The sequence below is a fragment of the Myotis yumanensis genome, unplaced genomic scaffold (assembly GCF_028538775.1).
Source record: "Myotis yumanensis isolate MYYU_CA2020_CCGP unplaced genomic scaffold, mMyoYum1.0.hap1 SCAF_102, whole genome shotgun sequence".
Lineage (NCBI taxonomy): Eukaryota > Metazoa > Chordata > Mammalia > Chiroptera > Vespertilionidae > Myotis > Myotis yumanensis.
In genome coordinates this window covers 98,849-103,483 of record NW_027223853.1, presented here as the reverse complement: position 1 = coordinate 103,483, position 4,635 = coordinate 98,849, and the positions used below count along the sequence as shown (strand labels likewise).

At 50.8% G+C, this 4,635-nt stretch overlaps 1 long non-coding RNA gene across 1 annotated transcript; it reads left to right on the top strand.

Annotated features, from left to right (window-relative positions):
• The first annotated feature begins 2,200 nt into the window (after positions 1–2,200).
• LOC139001109 (uncharacterized) lies at positions 2,201–4,635 on the top strand. Its single transcript, XR_011469851.1, has 2 exons — positions 2,201–2,270; positions 3,394–4,635. It is a non-coding gene; the product is annotated as an uncharacterized lncRNA (long non-coding RNA).

Below are 4,635 nucleotides of genomic sequence, written 5' to 3'. Positions count from 1 at the left end.
ACCCTGCGTTCTCACCACCCTGGTGATGACATGATGACGATGCAACCTGTCCTTGTCATGCGCCACCTTCCTGGTGACCGCTTTTATAAGCCTCAAAGCGAGGTCGGCCAGAGGGCCGGGCTGGTCCGTTGTCGTCACAGGGCGGAGCCAAATCAGGGACAGCGCCTGCGCAGTCGGCAGACAGGGGGGCATGAATGGAAGGCAGTGGATCGCCATACTAGCACTTTGGATGGAGGCACATCCATTCTAAATAACACAAAGCAGTACCTGTACCTCAAATGGAAACTTCTTTCGCAGACATGAAAAATGCAGGTCACTTGGACACTATGGACGGCTTTGTCGTGTAGAAATGGGCAGGGGTGAATTAGGCATTCTGAACTTTGTCCTCCTTTGGGTTTGTCCTTGTGATCCAAAGGAACTCTCCCCAGCCAGGAAAGGTATGAGGTGGACTGAAGTGGACCACAGTGGGGTTTCTGGCTGGAAACCACAAACCACACCACTCGCGGCGACCGACCGGGTGTGCCGTGCCGTGCCCTGCCATGCCCCAGAAAGTCATAGTCAGGACTGAACCGAGGACCTTCCTCTTTCTCTTTCTTTTTTCTTTCTTTCTTTCTTTCTTTCTTTCTTTCTTTCTTTCTTTCTTTCTTTCTTTCTTTCTTTCTTTCTTTCTTTCTTTCTTTCTTTCTTTCTTTCTTTCTTTCTTTCTTTCTTTCTTTTCTTCTCTCTCTCTCTCTCTCTCTCTCTCTCTCTCTCTCTCTCTCCTCTCTCCCCCTCCTTCCTTCCTTTCTTTTTTCTTTTTATTTTATTCTATTTTTTTGGCCCTTCAACCCCCTAAACTTGGTTCCTAGGGGTAGGGGACACACCTCTCCCTCTTCTACTCCAGCTTACTCGCTCTTCCCCTTGCCTCAGATTTGAGTCTCTGCCAAGTGCAAACAGCGGGCGGCCTACTACAGAGCCTTGCAGTCAATGGGTAGTCCTTATTCTTGTGTGGGTGACCTTAGTTGAACTTCACACAGGTTGTTTTCTGCATAGGTGGCATTCGAGGAAAACAAACAAAAAACTCAGAATAAGAGCCATGCCCGGTGTCATTAACTAACGAGGTCCTTTGGCATCCTCTCTTCTCCAGTTTCCCTCCTGCCTCCCTCCAATTCTCTCCCTTCCTCTTGCTCCCCCGCTCCTCCACTCCATTCCAGTCTATTCCACTCACCGCCCCCCCCCCCAGATTCTGTCCATCCTGGGGCTCACACACAGTATACATACATACATACATACATACATACATACATTCGTCCTACACCTGAGTATCAACCAAAGACTTGGAAACAATGAGGAGGAGACTCAAGAAGTAATGCCATTCAAAACTAAACATTAAGTCATTGTGTAAATTCTGTGAAAGGAAAAGTGGATAGGGTATGCCTGTAAATGGCATAGCTCTCCCTGCTCACCTAGCCTTTTCAATGACAGCACCCACCCCATACTCACCCCCTTACTGTCATGGATGCTTTTCATGATCCCTGAGAGGAAGAAAATATCCCCTGTTGCTGAACCCTGGCTTTTCAACACTGCAGATGACCCTCTTGGACAGATGCAGGAACTCTCTCCCTCCCAGTCCCAGAGAGGATGTTTTGACCCACCCTTGATCTCTTTCTTGGTTTGTTTTCTTTCAATGGTGGTAAACACAGACCTCCTTTGAACCTTTGATAAGCCTACAGTTTACATTCACACTCCTTTAGCTTGATTTTTAATACAACTCCCGGGGTCAGGATCACGACTTTAGAGTCAGGATTGGTTCGCCCCATGAGAGGACTCCTGTGTGTGTGTGGGGGGGGGGGGGGGGGGGGGGGGGGGGGGGGGGATTGCCCGCTTTGCTTTCTCCCGCCTCCCTAAAATGTCACCAGTGGATTTCATGTAACCCACGTACGGTCTCCTCCTGGGATTGGAGTGTATAAAATAAGGGGGCCGACATTGCCATTCTTTGGAACATCATCTCCCGCCGTTGAGATTGTGCTTCCCGGCGTACGAGCGACATTTCTGGACAGTTTGGCTGAAAGACACTCACAGAAATTCTGCACAGGTTGGAGGATTTCTTACATTGTTGACAAATGCCACACACGCACACATGTGTGTGCACTTGCTTCACGGTTGCCACCTGTGGGGCTCTTTCAGGTTCGTCCATTTAACTTCCTCTTTTTCACAGGGAGGAAGGAGGCAGCGAGTGTAATCACCAGTGAGTGTGTGACATGAGACTGAGGATTTCCCGTGGAAAGCGGGTGAGCGGACGGGTGGGCGGAGGGAGGGAGGGAGGGAGGGAGGGAGGGAGGGAGGACACATCCATCCACCCACTCATCCATCCATCCATCCATCCATCCATCCATCCATCCATGGACAGAAATTAAAAGTTTAACAAACAAACAGTGATGGTGAGTAGTCATGTCCTAGGCTGCTACCTTCCCTGACAAAGGTCAATCTTTCTTTTTTATAGTGTTTTTATTGAGTTCAAAGATGGGGGGAAAGAGAGAGAGAGAGAGAGAGAGAGAGAGAGAGAGAGAGAGAGAGAGAGAGACATCAATGATGAAAGATAATCATGGATCCACTGCTTCCTGCACACCCCCTCCTGGGAGGTGGGGTGGGGGGTGGGGGGGGGGGCGGGCGGCGGCGCCGGGGATCCATCCCGCAACCCGTGCATGTGCCCTTGACCTGAATCGAACCTGGGACCCTTTAGTCTGCAGGCCGACGCTCTATCTCCCCTGAGCCAAACCGGCTAGGGTGTAATTTTCCTTTTTAAATCCCCTTATTTTTATTGAGTACGTTGCTGACTGTTACCTATCCTACGCCAACCTAAGTAAGAGAAGTATGTGTCTGTCATTTTATTTTAATTTTTATCCAATCCCAGAGGTTTCCTGCCCCCCCACCCCCACCCCCGCTTTGCCTTCTCTGGCCTCCCTCATCTATCACCAACGGAGTTCATGTAACCCACTTACATCTCCTCTTTTGCTTGACATGTATACAACAAGGTTAAAACACACACACCCTCCATTCTACAGAGTGTTATCCCATTATGTTGAGAATCTGCTTCCTGGCAATTGCCTCAAATGAACTCACAGACATTCTCCACAGATTTGAATCTTTTTTGATGTTCACACATCCATCCATCCATCCATCCATCCACGGGGAAGTTAAAGATGAATGATAAAAGGGTGTCTGTCGTGAGTGGCACACTTGGAGCGGTGTGTGCGGTGGGGGGTGGGGGTGGAGGGATGGATGATCAAAACCGGCAACTGGAGCAGAGTGTGCTGGCCGGTCTGGTGACCCGGGGTTATTGAGTCAAATCATCCCTCACCAGGCCTCCCGCGACCCTCATCGCTCCACTCCCACCTATGTCTCTCCTCCTAGGGGATCTAAGACGCCGAGATCTACTGTTGACCTTCGCCTTGGACCCTGGACTCACGCCCCTCAAACCCCTCCCTCTCGCTCCCCACCCCCCCTCGCGGGATTCCTAAACGGGTGAGGGCTGGTTCCTGGGTTGGCCGATAGAGGGCACTCTTTCCCACCCGGACAGGCCGGGCCGGTTTTCTCCAACAGCCTCCCTCCCTCCCTCCCTCCCTCCCTCCCTCCCTCCCTCCCTCCCTGAAGTTGGTGAGCTGCCGGCCTGAGGGTGGGGGAACTCGGAGAAGCCCGAGGCGAGGGAGGTCCGAGGCCCTGACGTCACCGGAGAGCTTTCTGCATTTGAATGAAGCAAGCCCTGGAGTGAGATCCATTGGAATGAATCGCCCTGACCTCCCTCCTCCCCTCCCGCTTGCTCCATACCCCACCCCCTACTCCCCATCCCCCACCCCAGCGCTCCCTTCCTCTCAGCCCTCAGGTCAGGGGACTCTCAAGGGAACGCGGCCCGGTTCCCCATCTACGGGGACACATGGGTAGCGAGCCGAGCCGAGCCGAGCCGAGCCGAGAGTGAGAGGCGAGAGTGAGAGGCGTCTCTGCCAGCCTCTGGGGCTGCTTGGGGCCATTCTGAGCGGGGAGGGTCCCCCATGAATCGGGTCGCTCGGGCTCTGTCGTGGAAGTTCATCATGGAGAAAGGACTGTTGGCAAACAGACATACGTTTAGTCCATCTCCAGGTGAGATTCCTCTCGGGATGTTCCCTTTTTAAAAATCATCATTCTTGCCCTAACCGGTTTGGCTCAGTGGATAGAGCAGCGATGGCGAACCTTTTGAGATCGGCGTGCCAGCATTTTGAAAAATCCTAACTTAACTCTGGTGCCCTGTCACATATAGAAATTTTTTGATATTTGCAACCATGGTAAAACAAAGACTTATATTTCTGATATTCATTTTATATATTTAAATGCCATTTAACAAAGAATAAATCAACCAAAAAAAAAAAAAAAATGAGTTGTGTCATAGGTTCGCCATCACTGCGATAGAGCGTCAGCCTGCGGACTCAAGGGTCCCGGGTTCAATTCCGGTCAAGGGCATGTACCTTGGTTGCGGGCACATCCCCAGTAGGGAGTGTGCAGGAGGCAGCTGATGGATGTTTCTCTCTCATCGATGTTTCCAACTCTCTATCCCTCTCCCTTCCTCTCTGTAAAAATAAATAAATAAATAAATAAATAAAGTATATTTAAAAAAATAAAAAC